At 44.8% G+C, this 17,178-nt stretch overlaps 1 long non-coding RNA gene across 5 annotated transcripts; it reads right to left on the bottom strand.

The window, feature by feature from the left end:
• Positions 1 to 6,187: 6,187 nt before the first annotated feature.
• LOC125409475 (uncharacterized) lies at positions 6,188 to 13,654 on the bottom strand. 5 transcript variants are annotated; one of them, XR_015738828.1, is made up of 5 exons: positions 12,900 to 13,021; positions 12,642 to 12,820; positions 12,266 to 12,386; positions 9,586 to 11,805; positions 6,188 to 7,269 (listed from the first exon to the last, which is right to left on the bottom strand). It is a non-coding gene; the product is annotated as an uncharacterized LOC125409475 (long non-coding RNA). The 5 variants fall into 5 exon arrangements; XR_015738827.1 differs by lacking the exon at positions 12,900 to 13,021 and adding an exon at positions 13,257 to 13,654 and having other exon boundaries at positions 9,586 to 12,386; XR_015738825.1 differs by lacking the exon at positions 12,900 to 13,021 and adding an exon at positions 13,026 to 13,233 and having other exon boundaries at positions 9,586 to 12,386.
• Between the last annotated feature and the right edge of the window lie 3,524 nt (positions 13,655 to 17,178).

Below are 17,178 nucleotides of genomic sequence, written 5' to 3'. Positions count from 1 at the left end.
TGGCGTCTCCCTGTCTTTGCCTTCTTACTCTCTACATTCAGTTCAGTTTTCCCACCTAGCTCTATTCTGCCCTGCCATGGGCCAAAGCAGCTTCTTTATTAACCAAAGGGAATAAAACATATTCACAGCATTCAGAGAGGAATCCCACATCATGAGCCTGTTTTTTGTTTGTGTGGGCACAAGTCCACCTGCACAGTCATGGTCAAAACCCAGACTCTGACAGAAACTGACCAGCTCCAGACTCCCCAATACAAGCATCCCCCATTATCCTTCTTCCCAGACACATTTCCGGTACCATCCCACCAGTGAGTCTCTAGCCCTTCAGTCTTTAGTCTAATTCTTTAGTCTAAACACTCCATATTTCTACTACGTATCACCCTTTTCTTATCTCACCTCTCAGTTAAACCAGCTGACATCCCTTTATCTTTTGCCTTAAACATCCTTTTACATATACTACTTGGTTGGTGATATTTGTTTGGAACAAGGGTTCATGCTTGCCAGTGTGGCTTCTAACTCATTGTGTAGCTAAGGATGGCCTTGAACTCCTGATCTTCCTGATTCCATTTCCTAAATGCTAGGATTAGGGAATGAGCCCCACCTAGCTCTGTGTACAATTAGTTCTCTTCTTTCATTTTACTTGACTATAACACTGCAGGCTGAGCCAGACACAGTGGGGCACCCCTTTTGCCCCAGTACTCAGAAACCTGAATCAGGAGGATTGTTGAAGGCGTTAAAAGTTAAAAGTTAAGAAATGGGCTGGATCTAGCCGTCAAAGCCACGGCTTTAGTCCTCTCCTTAAAGACTCATGTAGTCAGAAAAAGAGAGATATACAGTAAAGAGAGATTCAAAGATGAAAAAAACCTCTAAATGTTTTACGGGGTGTTAAAAATATATGCAGTCTAAAAGTTAAAGTTCTTAAAGTAAAAAAAGAAAGAAAGAAAGTAGTTTTGTGTGGTGGTACACACCTTTAATCCCAATACTTGGGAGGCAGAGGTAAATTGACCTCTGTGACTTTAAAGTGTGGTAGTACACTCCTTTAATCCCAATGCCTGGGAGGCAGAGGCATATTGACCTCTGTGACTTCAAGGGGCAGAGGTAGATTGACCTCTGTGACCTCAAGGTGTGGTAGTACACGCCTTTAATTCCAATGCCTGGGAGGCAGAGACAGATCTCTGTGAGTTCAAGGTGTGGTAGCTGGGGAGTGCTGGGGAGGCTGAGACAGTGGGATCTCTGAGTTCAAGGACAGCCTGGTCTACAGAGTTATTCCAGGACAAAGATATACAGAGAACCAGTCTCAAAAAGTAAAAGTAAAAATAAAAGAAATAGAGGTTAAAATAAAGCCATCATAAAGATGGAAAATACACAGAGAATCTTAATACTGTATGCTATTATGCTCTCTTTGAATTGTTTGAATGCTGAGGAAGGAGCAACAGCTGCTAAAAGACTTTTGTTTATAAATGCTGCTGAATTAATCCAAGATAGGTATTTTAAAAATACCTTGGCTTCAAAATTGAAATCAAAAGGTATGTTACTTTGCAGAAGAGATTTTGCTTTTGTTTCCACAGAAAACGAGAGGCTCTGGATTCATTCTGAGTTAAGAAAAAATCCAATATGATCAAGGACGACCACCAGAGAAATCCCTGGTAGGAACAGATGGCCCAGATGTCTGAGTTCTACATCCAGAACAGATTCAAAATGCTGCCTGAGATGATCAAGACTCACAGGATACTCCAATCAGGACATTAATATAACTCTAAATTTTCTTTAGGTCCCCATAAGATTATCAGCGCCCCCAACCAGCAGGAAGTAGCCTAAAATACTACGCCCACATTCCCAACAAGTGGACTATGGGTATTTTCCTTTGTTTTTTTTTTAAAAAAGGGGGAAATGGTGCGGGAGAATTGTCTGTATTCTGTCAATCATATTTTAATAAAACGCTGATTGGCCAGGCAGGCAGTATAGGCAGGAAAGCCAGACAGGAAGTAGGGGTGGAGCAAAGAGACTGGGAGTATTCTGGAAGCAGAAGCTCCTCAGTCACTCCTGCGCAGACCACCGAAGAGGCAGCATGTAACTTGCCCAGCTGAAAAAGGTACCAAGCCATATGGCTAACATAGATAAGGATAATGGGGTAATATATGTTATAAGAGCTAATAAGTAGCCAGAGCTAAGGGCCAATCAGTTTATAATCTTATGGAGTCCTGTGTGTGATTTTCCTTGGGAGTTGCCGGCTGTGGGGTACTGGGTGGGAACAGATACCCCAACAAGCCGGCCCGTTATGTTTGTTACAGATTGTCACTGCTTTGAGGCTAGCCTGGAATACATAATTAATGCAAGGCCAGCCTGAGCTATAGAGTAAGATCCTATCTCAAAAGAACAAAACAAATGGACCAGAAAGATGGCTCAAGGATTGAGATCACTGGCCCCTCTTCCAGAGAACCTGAGGGCCACGCTAATCTGAGTGGCTTGCAACCCCAGAGGTCATGGTGATGACTGGCCCTGTGCTGTACCTGGGAGCCATTTGTGGGTTCGTGGTTCTATCAAAGCTGGGGTCCATTTGATGTCAATAGTCCATTTTACCACTCAAATCCATGCAGATGCCTATGGTCTGGGAGGCCACCAGAAGCTATGTTGATGTCTGATGGCCAAGCAAAGCTGGTTCTACCCATCTACAGTGGCAGGAGAGTTGGATCCACCCCTCACCAACTGCCACACAGACGCACTGGTACAGTGTTGGCACTGGAGAACTGGTCCCAGAGGCATGGGTGGGGAGGAGCTGGCCTGGCCCCTCACCAACCACCACAAGACAGGGCTAAGGGGTAGCCTGGGTTGGGAGAGCTATCCCCAATGGTGTGTGTAAATGGAGGCTTTTTTTTCTATACCACCCTGTCCCCCAGCCATTTCCAAATAATTTCTTAGAGGCTTATATTAATTATAAATGTTTGGCATATGACTCAGGCTTATTATTAGCTACCTCTTACATTTAAATTAACCCATATTTCTTATCTGTGCTTTACCACAGGCTTCATGGCTTGTTACCCCCATTTTCCATATATCTTGCTTCCTGGGAAGCTGGCTGGCATCTCCCAGACTCCACCCCTCTTCTCCTGTACCTCTGCTTGGATTTCCCTCTGGCTCTATCCTGCCTTACCACAGACCAAGCAGCTTTATTTATTAACCAATGAGAGCAATACATAATCAAAGCATACATCCCACAGAGGTGTTGGCCTGAGAGAGCTGGTAGAACCATAACTGTAGGATTTCCATGACTAGGGGAAACAGCAGGATAGCAGAGAGGAGTCTCAGTGGAAATCCAATGTTGATGTAGCAGAAGCCAGAGGCTTTGAATCAGACCAACAACTCATTACAATGAATATTTGCAAGCAAAGCTCTTTGGGCAAAAGAGTGTACTGAGTGACACCCCGAATCGCTCAGTGCCACTGCAATGAATAAATATGTGATTGAGAGGCAGGAAAGAAAGAGGAGCAAAGTGACACACACACAGGCACACAGACACACAGACACACACAGACACACGCATGCACAGGCACACACACACAGGCACACAGACACACGCAGACACACACAGGCACACATACACAGGCACATATACACACACACACAGGCACACACAGGCATACACACACAGACACACACAGGTACACACATAGGTATACACACACAGATACACACACAGGCACACACACAGACACACACAGGCACACACACAGACACACAGACACACACAAACACACACACACACACACACACACACACACACACACACGGCAGAACTGAAGAGGAGACCGCTAGGTGGATGTGACAGAACACTGCAGGTAAGAGAGGAGCAGGCTGTCGCCACAAGGGTTGGCGAGATGATTTTTATTATCATTTTTTATTTCCTTTTGGGGGAAGAGATTACAAGGGTGGAAGGCAGACATGGAAGGATTTGGAAATGATTGGATGGGGTAGCTGATGTGAACTTCCCAAAGAATCAATTAAAAAATTAAGTTAATAAAAATGTAAAAACAAAACAAGGCCAGGGTGATGGCTCCTTGTGTCTGGGGATCTGAGTTGGATCCTCAGAATTCACGTAAAAAGCCAGATGCTGTGACATGCCTGTTATCTCAGCACTCTTACAGTGAGATGGGAGGTGGAGGCAGGAGACTACCTGAAAGTGAACAGCCAGTTGTGTATGCACAGCTTACACAGCTAAAACATGAGGCCTTCAGGAGGAGGAAAACAAGAGCCATCCCCTGAATGTTGCCCACTGACCTCCTGCTCATACATCATAGCACAGGCATACTCCCCTACCCTCCAACAACAAATAGATACATTAAAAAAAAAATCCTGTGAAATTTGACTAAACCAAATTCAATCGGTGATTTTTCCCTTTTCCTTTTTTAAAGAATATATTTATACTTTGACAATGTCATGTATGATACAACTATCTTGCTCATATTCACTCATAGTTCCTCCTCCTTTTCTCCCAGATCCACTCCCAACACAGCCTCTTCCTGTTTCTAAGTCCTTTTTTTTTGTTTGTTTTGTTTTGTTTTATTTTTAATGCAACCCACTGAGTCCAACTAGATCAGCCCACATGGCATAGATATGGGGCCATCTACCAGACCAGTCATGCACGGAGCCTCATGAGCCTCTACCTATCAGGTCTAGAATGTTGACTGGCTCAGTCTTGTGCAAGTGAGTTCATGGGTACAATGGCGCTATTGTGTCCAGAAGAGAGCTTTTCACAGTGCTCTCCCATCTTCTGGCCCTTACATTCCATGAGCACAGTGGCCATGCCATGTCCAGAGGACAGCATTTCACAGTACTCTCCAATCTTCTGCTCTTACATTCTTTCTGCCCCCTCTTCCTTGACATTCCCTGAGCCTTGGGATAATTATTATAAATATCCTGTTAAGACTGATCATTCCCAGCCACTTCTCAGAGCTCGGACCAGTTAGTTACCAGTCTGTATTAACCATTGTTCACTGCAAAAAGAAGCTTCACTGGCCAAGGTTGAGAGCCACATGTTTATGGGTACAAACATAGCTAGAAGGCAGTTTGGTAGCATGCCCATTTAACAAAACCACACTACTAAGTACCCCTCTAGGGCCTGTGGCCTCCCCAACCATGTATGGGTTTTTGACCAGGTTTGTGGTACTGGGTATTACCGGGTACCAGTATGAATTCCCTCCTCTGGAGTAAGCCTCAGACCCTTCAGAAAATTGTTAGCTACCCCCATAGCATCCACAAAACTATTTCAAGTACATCTTGTCTGTCAGGCCAAGACTGCAGCATGCAGGGTCTACCACTGAATAAGACAATGGACGACTTTTCTCCCCAACAGCCCACACGGTGGCTTCCAGCACCGTAAAACAAGCCAGCAGGAAGTAAGTTCCCAGGTCAGTGACAGGTTGATTTCTCTATGTCCTGAAGTCGCAGTGGATTGTGTCTTCATTAATAGGGTCTTATCATCTAGTTATAGTGAGCAAACCAAGAGCAATAGAATACCAATAGTCTGTGTTACTTAGGAGGCCTCGAGGCTTCCCTGATCAATAACTCATAGGCTAGTATCTCATGCCTAACCAAGGCTTTGCTTAATAGACCATGTCCACTGTCCAGCACATAATTTTAAATGATTTATTTATCTGACGTGTGTTAAAATTTTGCCTTCAGGTACATATGTGTGCCACATGCACGTCTGGTACCTGCCGAGGCTAGGTGTTAGAACCCTGGAATGGAGTTATAGGTGCCCATGAGCCACCATGTGAAGGTTTAAGAAGAAGCTGAGAGAGCTGCATAACTGAGCAGTTCAGCCGAGGTGCGGCTCTGTTCAGCACAGTCACAGTGCTGAGTCTGCCCTGCAGCGTCACTGACAAGACGCAAATCTTCCTGCTGGAAAAAGTTTGGTTTTTGGCTGGAAGTTCTTTCTCTGGCTGCTCTCGGGGCTCCAGGCTTTCCTTCTCCAGCAGGAGAGTTCAGGTAAGTGTGTGTAATCTGATAGCCAAAGATCTATTCTTTCTGTCTGTCTGGCAGGTTGCATTTGCCACTCAGTCTTGCTATGCTGTGTCTGTGTAACAGCCCCCCAGCCCTTATCACAACTGATGCCATGATGGGACCATGCAGGCCTGGGAACCTGGCATGTGGCAGCAACGCTTGTAGGGAAAAAAACGAGAAGGAAGCCTAATCCAATCAAGGCTGTATGTAGTTCAGGGAAAGTCTCTAAATGTGTCAACCTTGCTTTTTGACTTCTATAGTTCTGCTTCTGGAAACCATTCCTTGCTAACAGAAGTGTGTCAACCCAATCTTGTTTTACATGCTTATTCTAATTCCCTCTCCTCCTGCCCTCCCACTCCTTCCACCTGGGAAAGGCTTAGGACTGCTCTGGGGTCCCAAACACCCATTGTACTCAGTCACTAGATAGCTAATAAAGACGTTCTTATCGACTTGACCCCCTCTTCTGTGGTAGATACCTCACAACATCTGAAACAGAATACAAACTGGAGCCAAAGCCTGAACGTGTTCAGTTAGTGTCATGTTACCACGCATAAGGACTGTTTCTGCATAATTTCTTGGCTTTTAATTATCTTTGGAAGGGATGACACAGGCAACTCCATCTTGTTGACTTTAGACAGTGTTTCCTCACAAAGCCTAGGCTGTTTTCAAACTTGTGATCAGCTTCCCAAGTGCTGGAAAGACAGGCAAGCACTTTCATGCCCAGCATGACTTCATTTCCGTTCTGACAAGTCCCAACCCCATCTCCGAAGACATCATATTGATGATTAATTATTTGCTCATTTGTCTGCCATTGTCCCATGTCCCGAGGGTAAGATTTGTCCGTGTTAATCCGATTTGATCGTACATCAGGGAGTGAGAACTGTCAGATATCAGGGAGTTAGTTTCAGTAAATCCTTTATGGTCACTTCAAGCGATTAGAGGTGTAGAAGTGTCTCTTAGGTCAGTCAGTTCTATTGGTCCTGTAGACTATGAGAAGCAGTTGTTTGTTTATTTTATTTTATTTTATTTTTACCAAAGGTTGTTAACCACTTGCAAGCCGGTTGTCTTACGGCAGTTGGGTCAGATTGTGAACGGAATGGGATAAGATACAGTCATCACCTACTTCAAGGATAAAAGACATTGGCCCTTTGTATTGCTATCCTGGGATTCTGGCCCATTCTTTTTACAAAAAGAATTCTTTTGCGGAGATACCTTTCTCTTTGTTGTGTTCCTTTGTTGAAGAAGCACTTGTCCAGAATGTCAGCGGGCAACCTGTAAGAGTAAAACTAACTTGAAAATCAAGGACTTGTCTACAGATTTACATTCAACATCTTTTTTGTTTGTTTTGTTTGGAGACAGAGCTGTCCTAGAGCTCACTATGTGAACCAAGCTGGCCTCAAACTCCCAGAGATCTGGCCTATTTCTGTTTTCTGAGTGCTGAGATTAATGGCATGTGCCACCATGTCCAGCCCTCCACCTTGTTTGCTGAGACAAGTTCTCTTACTGAATCTCAAGCTCTTTTGTTTGTGTTTAGTTGTTGTTGTTGTTGTTATTATTGTTTTCAAGACAGGGTTTCCTGGAACCTATGGAGCCAGTCAGTCCTGGAACTCGCTCTGTAAAGTTCAAGGTCAGCTTGGTTTACAAAGTAAGCTCAAAGACAGCCAGAACTGTTACACAGAGAAACTCTGTCTCAAAAAAAATTAAAGAGAGAGAGAGAAAGAGAGAGAGAGAGAGAGAGAAAGAACTGGAGGGGTATAGCTCAATAGTAGAGTGCTTTCCTAGCATGCACTAGGCCATGGGTTCAGTCCTCAGCAACCACATGGTGGCTCACAACCATCTATAATGAGATCTGGTGCCCTCTTCTGGCCTGCAGGCAAAGCATTAGATACATAATAAATAAATCTTTTTTTAACCATCCTTTTTTAAAAAAATAATCTTTATTTTACATACTAATCCCAGTTTCCTCTCCCTCCCCTCCTTCTGCTCCCCCACCTTCCACCCAACCCACTCCCCGTTCCTCAAAAAACAATAAGAAAAGCAAAGGAAAAAAAAAGGAAAAGAAAAGAAAAACATTGAGAAGTAAACCATGGCATATTAGGTCTTTTAAAGTATCCGCGAGGATGATAGCAAAGGTGTAGTTTTTAGTGTTTAATTTTTGTTTGCTGTGAATGGGTGTTTTGCCTGTGTGTGTGACTGGTGCCAAAAGAGGCAAGAAGGGAGCATTACATCATCCCCTAAAATGAGTGACAGCTGGTTGGGAGCCGCGGCGTGGGTGCCGGGACTTGAACTCAGGACCTCTGGAAGAGCAGCCAGTGCTCTTAACCTCTGAGCCATCCCTCCAGCCCTCCATGTTTTTCTTTTCTTATCTTTTCTTTCTGTTTGTTTTGTTTTGTTTTGAGACAGGGTTTCTTTGTATAGCTCTGGCTATCCTGGACTCACGCTGCAGACCAGGCTGGCCTTGAACTCTCAGAGATCTACCTGCTTTTGCCTCCCAAATGCTAGGTTTAAAGGCAACCACCACCACCACCACCCCAGCTCTAATGTTTTTCTTTAACATTTCCAAGAGGTTGAGTATTTTGTTGTGGTTTTGTGCTAGGATTGAACCCAGGGTCACACGCAAGCTAAGCATCATCACCCCAGCCCCAAAGCATTTGTTTGTTTGCTTGCTTCTGTCTTTTGAAGATAAGAAAACCTTACTGAGTAACTCTAGCTGTCATGGAACTCCCAGAGTTCCTGAATGTTGGGGTGAAAGTCATGTGCCGTCACACTCAGCTGTTTTTTTTAAGATTTATTTTTATTTCTAAATTATGTGTGTTTATGTTCATGTGTGTAGTAGGAGGCCGCTCGTTCATTCCTGGCTGCGCAGACCACGAAATAATCACTCAGAAACTATAGTATTTGCAATACTGTTTGCCCAATAGCTTGAGTGTATTGCTAGCTAGCTCTTACATCTAGAATTAACCCATTTTTATAAATCTGTGTATCTCCACATGACTGTGGCTTACCAGGCAAAGGTCTGGCATGTCTGTCTCCAGCAGCAACTACATGGCATTTAATTGACTCTACCTTCTTTCTCCCAGCATTCAGTTTAGTTTTTCTGCCTAGCTCTATTCTGCTAAGCCACCGGCCGAAACAGTTTTATTCATTAACCAGTAAAAGCAACACATATACAGAAGATCTTCCCACACCACATGTGAATGCAGGTGTCTGTGGAAGCCAGAGGTATTGGATCTCCTGTAGCTGGAGTTACAAGCAGTTGTGAGTCACCCAGTGTGGGTGTTTGGAAGTGAACTTGGGTTCTCTGCAAAAGCAGTTTACCTTCCTAACCACTAAGTCGTCTCTCCAGCCACCCAAAGTGTTCTTTTTAAAGTTGAAGTATAGTATTTCTACTTCTTTACATGACATATTATTATAGTAAAATCATAAATAATGTGATAAATTTATATCTGCACTATTCAATGATCAAGTCAGAGTAATTAGAGTTTCCATTCCAACGTTATCCTGTCCGTGTGTTGTTGGAAGCATTAAAACTCACCCTAGTTATTTTGAAATATATTTTGAGTATAGTAAGATGTAGTCTACTGGTACCTTACCACGCTGTAGGAGGTCAGTCACTCATAAACAGTGGTACTTGAACGAGAGGAAGGCTCCACCACTCCTCGGAACTTCAGATGGGGGAAGGCTTTGCTACATCTATGATTCATCTAAGAATCATAACACAGCTGTACCATATCAGCGATTCTCACTTACTCCGGACTTCACTGGCTTCCCGCATTCCTTCCCTATCTTATCACTCTACTGCTTCCTCTGCAGCTTGACTTCTGGCCCAGTGGCTCTCCATAGTTTCTAGAAGCTGACTGAGAAGAGAGAGAAACAAAACACAGAAGCCTCTGGTCTGTGTTCTTTGGGTCATCCTGCTATAAAATGGAAAAAAAAAAATCTCGAAAACCAGTAAGTTCTTTCCCCAGCAACATGCTTCTCTCAGGGTTGCATGTAAAAGTCTGACCACAAAGTCTGTGTCTAATTCTCTCAGGTCTTCACGAATCTCAGTTGGCAATAAGGGTTTTTCCTTTGGAGAGCAATTCTCTCTATGCCCTTAGGGCAACTTGGTTCACTCCCTGGTAAGCTTGCAGACAGTTTCCACAAGGGCTGGCTGAGGTTGGGCTCCTCCAGGCTCCACTTTCTCAGAGCCTGCCTTTCGGTGAGAAAATGACATCAGAGCCACAGAATCACGTTTAAGGCTTCATAAACCAAAAGTGAAAACGTGAAGACCTTCAGGTCCTCCCGCCATGTTCTGTACCCCAACTCTTCGCCCATTCTCTCCCAAGTATCCAAACTTACTATTCCTTCTTGGAGAAACCAAAGCCGCGTGTCCTGGACCTAGTACAAGAGTTGACAGAGTTATAAGGCTTTTGTCTACATCTGAGGTTCCTCAGAATCTCCTTCAAAGCACTAACATCCTGCACGGCTTGGTCCTGGAAACCTGACTGGGAAGACTCAGAAATGGAGAAATGGCAGGTACAGATGAAATGAAACACACATGCAGGAAAGTCAGGAGGGGTGGACTGTGCTCGCTCTGATGGTGGGGACCAACTGTGTAACCCAGAATCTCACCAAATTAATTATGTGCCACACTGGGAGGAGGACGTTAACCCTTCCAAGTGGGAGGTCTCTCTGTCGGGAGCAGTCTCGGGCTGCAGTTGTTTGGTTTTGCTTGCGCTGATCAATCATTAGCAAGCACTCATACTCGGTCTAGAGAAAGGCTTTGTCATTGCTCTGATCCTCACTGAAGAAAGTTTTGCCATTTCTAAGGGTCTGAGTGAAAGACCCAGATAAATCCAGAAAAAATAGCAGAAAAAATAGCAGAAAAAATAGAACCAAAAATCTAGCAGAAAAAATAGAGCCAAAAATCTAAGTAGGGAGAGATGAATCAAAAATCTAGGTTAGCCGGTTCAGCGACTCTGTTCCAGGAACTAGCTGATGATAAAGTTAGATTATAATCTTGAGAAACTTGGAGTTACCCCCTTGTGATTATCACTGGTATTTTCAGAATTTTATTGTTTCTTCCCTTAAATACCCCTCTCCCAGCTACTCGGGGTCAAACTCTCTACCCCTGCGTGGGAAATGAGTTTCGGCCCCAATGCACCAGTTTTTGTCCTGTCAATAAACCTTGTGTGGTTGCAGCAAGGACGGTCTCTCTTGAGTTCCTGGGGGGGGGGTCATGTTATCCCGAGACTTGAGTGAGAGTCTCCCACCTCCCGAGGTCTTTCATGAGGCTTTGGGGTCCTTGACATGGCTGTGCTCCTGTCAATAATACATGGTCACTCAGGACTACATGACTCCTTACACATTCATTCAGGGCTTCCTCCATTCCCCAGACAAATACATAAGAAAAATAAAACAACATACTATGCTTCCCCCAATTTAAGCAAAGGAGTAGGCGTCACCCTTTGTCCTCTCCTCAGATAATATGGATACTATTGGAGGTTGTAAGTGTTGTGATTATGCCCGGGTCCCATGGCAGGTGAGAACCATGGGCAGGAGACAAATACGTCATCCAGGCAGAGCTTGAGTGTGGAGTTTATTGCGAGGAGGGTGGAGGGGAAGAAAAAAAGAGGTGGGGGGCGGGAAGCGAGAGATGGGGCAAAGGCTTGCTTGCCCCTTCAGAAGAGCAGCAGGAAAGAGAGATTGGGAGTGAGCGGAGCTTGTCTCTTAAAGGGAACTTTGCACCTGTATGCAGTCAGGGACCTGCTTACCATGCACAGAGGGATGATGCACTATGCCAGGTTCCCAGGATGTGCCTGGAAACTAACATTAAGAATGGGTTATTATTGTTCTAATCCATCCCTATGGTTCTAAAAAAGTTTTCCGCTCATCACAGGATGAATCGTGTCTCAATTTTTGTTTTATATATTGATGTTCTAACCCCCATTACCTCAGAATGTTTCTGTATTCGGAAATAAGTGCCTCAGAGGCAGTTAAGTTAAAATGAGGTCCTCAGACGGGCATTCATCTAATCTGAGACCATCTGCTTGGACCCTGATATATCCAGGGGAAATTCATGTGGAAACACATGGAAAGCATCATCTTCGGTCCTGTAAAAAGGCCTCGGGGAAGTCAACCCTGCCAATTGCTTGGTTGAGGATTTCTAGCCTCTAGGAAGGTAATAAGTTTCATGCTGACACCACGCCGTTCACAGTATGCGTTACTCAATGTAGGACTCAACAAACCCACCGCCCACAATAACTCAAAGAGGAGGAGGACTCACTCCTGTGCTCTCGCTGACTCTATCTGAAATGACCACGTGGTGGGGAAGCAGGAGCTCCCAAGTCAGCTGGATTTGCCCACTGGTGGCTCTTCCCTGCCACTCAGCAGTGCCTCGAGAGGACCTGGTAATGACCATAAATGACAGTACATGTGGCATGGCCCACCTTGTTAGGCTCCTGCCTGTCCAGCCGTCCCTGAAGTGAATAGTCCCTAAGTCTAAGGAGCAAAGACATCTCGGGAAGAGAAGGAAGGGGTACACCAGGCGGGGAGCTCTTGTTCTGGGGATCTTGTTTCCGTCATTGCACCCAAGGCAAGGTCCTACTAGCTGAGAATTCAGTACCTCATCCCCAAGGCTCCACCGGTGTCCACCGTCTCACCTGACCCCTGCCGAGCTGGCGACTTCTCTAGGAAAACGACACCCTCTCCATCTTCTCTAGACACAGAAGATCTCCAGCACCATCCCCAGGGTTGCTAGTCTGCAGCCAAAGCTGCCTCCTTCTGATATGGGTTCAGGGCGACGGTGAGCGCTGCTTCCTCAAGGTCCTGAAACTCTCAGCTGCAAGAGGAAAGAAGAAATGCCAAGAAGCCACGTTTGCCAGGTTTCCCCTGAAAACCTGAATTTGGATCTTCTTTACCATCTTAGGATGACTCCTTTCCTAAAGGCTCCATTTGTCCCACGGATGTGAATTCCTCTGACCTGGCCAGGCTCTGAGAGTATTCAACTCCCACCCCCACAGACCACCTCCTCTGGGGAAACTCACAAAGTCTCAAATAGCTTTGTTCTCATTCCTGGGGTTCCGTTCCTCTCCCTTAACTGGCCCACAGCTGGGAACAAACCCACTACTTGTTTGTTCCAGATTCAGTGACCTTTGGTTTCCCCTTTTTTCTAGGGCCTCCGCTTTCAGTCTGTCAGTACTCAGAGACTGGAGCTGTGTGCTCCCTGGCCAGCTCTAGACACTCCTTCCCCGGTCTGTCTCCAGTTACTAGCCTACCTTCTTCCATTCCCTCGCAGTGTGCTGTCCAGATCCACCAGACATTTTAGAGGTAAGCGAAGAAGCTGAACCCAGTAGAACACATCCATGACCCCAGCATTTTGGGAGCTGAGACAAGAAAATCTCGAGTTCAAGTCCATCCTGGGTCGCACAGTCAAACCCTGGTCCTGGATTCAATCCCTGGCACCCATATATACAGAAACAAGAAAATTCACATGGCTTTCCTACATAAAGTCCTAACAAGGTCCAACATGATCTAGCCCAGCCCCTGCTGATCTCTCTGACATCGTCTTGGGTCTTTCTTCCTTTTTTGGATTGAAATCAGAATGTCCCAGTACCTTCAAAGGTCAGCAACTTTTGGTTCCTTATCGTTTTCTCCCACTCTGACGGAGTCGGCCTGTTCCCTCAAACCAGAGTGTGTGCTCTGCCTCCTACTCATCTTGTGGCTTCCTCCTCCAGAGTTCCCCTCTCTGAGCAGAATTCACAGATTTTTGTGCCAGGGCATAGACTGTCTGGAAATGAATCCAGGCACTTCCCGTTTCCTCCTTGGGAAAACAAAGACGATGGCGATGTGGTGGCAAACACTTTTTACTCACTTGGTCGTCCCACCAGGATCAGATCGGATGCTTCACCGTCACCTTTTAACCACTGATAGCCCTGATGATGGTCTTTCTCTATGGGGTATTCTTTTCTTCCCTTCCATTTTGTTTTCACGCAGTGTTCTCCTATGTGCTGTTAAAGGCTGCTGTTTCTATCGCTGTGATCAAACACCATAGCCACGGGGAACACTTAATCCATCTTACATGTCCAAGTAGCAGTCCATCAGTGAGGGAAGTCAGGCAGGAACCTAGAGGCAGGAACTGAAGCAGAGGCCACGGAGGAGTGCTGCCTACAGGATGGCGCCTCATGGCTTGCTCAGCCTGTTTTCTTACAGACCCCAGAACCACCAGCTCATGGATGGCACTGTTCACAGGAAGCTGGCCCCTCCCACATCAAATATCAATCAAGAAAATGCACCACAGCCATGCCCACAAGCCAATCTAATGGAGAATTTTTTTCCATTGAGGCTCCCTTTTCCAAAATGACTCTTGCTTGTGTCAAATTCACATAACACTGATCCACACGAGGGCATTAGCTTAGCAAATTCTTGGTGGACAGGGGAAGGAAAGAATTGGAAATCGACAAGACTTTGAACGTTCTAAGCACACACTCCACCACTGATTTACACCTCCAACTCTGCATTAAAAATATTGTCTCTTAGGGGCTGGAGAGATGGCTCAGGGGTTACGGGCACAGGATGCTCTTCCAAAGGTCCTGAGTTCAATTTCCAGCAACCACTTGGTGGCTCACAACCATCTATATTGAGATCTGGTGCCCTCTTCTGGCCTGCAGGTACAAACGCAGGCAGAGTACTGTGTACATAATACATAAGTGAATCTTAAAAAGAAAAGAATATTGTCTCTTAGCCGGGTGGTGGCGTACTCCTTTAATCCCAGCACTTGGGAGGGAAAGGCAGGAGGAGCTCTGTGAATTTGAGACAAGCCAGGTCTACACAGTGAGTTCCAGGACAGCCAAGACTACCCAGAGAAACTGTCTCAAAAAGGAAAAAGAAGAAGAAGAAGAAGAAGAAGAAGAAGAAGAAGAGGAAGAGGAAGAGGAAGAGGAAGAGGAAGAGGAAGAGGAAGAGGAAGAAGAAGAAGAAGGAGAAGAAAAGAAAGAAAGAAAGAAAGAAAGAAAGAAAGAAAGAAAGAAAGAAAGAAAGAAAAGAATATTGTCTCTCTTCCGTCTGTGTTCTCTCAGCTGCTGGCATATTAATATTTTACCAGTAATGTCAACATAAATGACGTTTTCGAGACAGGGTTTCTCTGTAGCTTTGGGGCCTGTCATGGAACTAGCTCTTGTAGACCAGGCTGGCCTTGAACTCAGAGATCCACCTGCCTCTGCCTCTGCCTCCCGAGTGCTGGGATTAAAGGCGTGTGCCACCATCTGGCTAAACTTCACTAGTTTATTTCTATGTCTTCCTAAACACTTCAGCATTGTTTTTTTTTTAATTTAGCTATTTTTTTCAGTAACTCAAGTCCTTTCTCATGCTAGACAAGAGCTCTTCCACAGAGCTACACCCTCAGCTCGTCATTAGCTGTTTGCTTCCATTTTAAAACACAGTGTAGGAGCCTGGAGAGACGACTCCGTGGCTAAGAGCACTGGCTGCTCTCCCGGGAGCCCTGGGTTCGGTTTCCAGCATCATGGTGGGAGCCATCTATAGGTGGAATTTCATGGGATCAACCTCCCTCTCCCAGTGTACAGATGTGTATGCAGACAGAACACCCATACACATAAAACAAACAAGTCTAAAAAAACCCACAATGTAATCATTGTTATATGTTTTTAAAATTTCTATTTTTATTTTCATTTTATGTGCATGGATGTTTTGTATTTTTGTGCACCACTTGGGTACCTAGAGTCTGCAGAGGCCAGAAGAGGGCATTGGGTACCCTGGAACTAGAGATGCAGGCAGCTATGAACTGCTATGTGGGTGCTGAGAATCAAACTTAGATCCTCTGGGATAGTGGTAGGTACTCAATATTGAGTCATCTCTACAATCTCCAATGTAATCTTTTTGATGTGTGTGTGCACACACGCACGCATGCACACACACACACGTGCATGTACTTCATCCAAGGAGTATTGTAGTACTCACCCACAGTTCCAGCTATTCCAAAAGCTGAAGTAGGGGGGTACGTTGAATCCAGCAGATAGAGACCAGTCTCAGCAACTTAGTAAGACCCTCTGTCTACCTATCTATTTATCACACACATACACAAACACACAGACAGACACTCCCACACACACTCTCACACACATACATAAACACATACATATATACAGATACTCACGCACACAGAGACACTCATACACACATGTGCATGTGTGTGTGTGTGTGTGTGTGTGTTTTAGGCTCTAAGCAATATTATTCCCCACACCCTTACAGCACACATACTGTTTCTGCTGTTATCAACATCCTGTACCACAGTGGAACATTGGTTACAATCAATCAGCCTATATTTATATCGTTATCAGCCAGAGTTCATGGTTCAGATCAGGGTCCACTCTTGGTGTTATTTATACTTTCTATGTTTGAACAAACAGATAATGACATATGGGTTCTATCAATATTGTACAGGGCAATTTCAGTTCCCTTAAAAGTAATATACTTGATGACTGGAGAGATTGACTCAGTGATTAAGAGTACTGACTGCTCTTCCAGAGGACCTGGGTTTGAAACCCAGCATCCACAGGGAAGCTCACAACTATTTCTAACTTCAGTTCCAAGGAATCTGATACTCTCTTCTGGTTTCTGAAGGCACTAGGCACACACGTGGTACGATGGTGTACAGACATACAGGCAAAACACCCAAAAACATAAAAAATAATTAGTTAATTAATTAATTTTTTTAAAAAATATACTCATTTGGGACTGGAGACATGGCTCAGAGGTTAAGAGAACTGGCTGTTCTTTCAGAGGTCCTGAGTTCAATTCCCAGTAACCACATGGTGGCTCACAACCATCTATAGTGGGATCTGGTACTCTCTTCTGACGTGCAGTCATATATACAGGCAGAAACACTGCATACATAATAAACAGATAAATAACTCTTTAAAAAGAAGTACTCATTCATCCCTCTATCCACAATTTCTATCAACTGCTGTACCATTCAACAACAGTATCAACTGCTATACAGAGAACTGCTGTTCTCTGTCTCCATTCTTTTGTGGGTTTGGGAAGGTCATGTGGATGAACACATAGGCCCTTTCAGGTTGGCTTCTCTCACTTGGTGATGTAAACCCAAGTTCTCCACAGATGTTTTCATGACCTGGTAGCTCGTGTCTTTTAGCAATAAGCAGTGTTTTTGATGGAAGTACC

This window comes from Myodes glareolus, chromosome 9 (assembly GCF_982192425.1).
Source record: "Myodes glareolus chromosome 9, mMyoGla1.1, whole genome shotgun sequence".
NCBI lineage: Eukaryota > Metazoa > Chordata > Mammalia > Rodentia > Cricetidae > Myodes > Myodes glareolus.
This window is presented reverse-complemented; position numbering and strand designations above follow the sequence as displayed.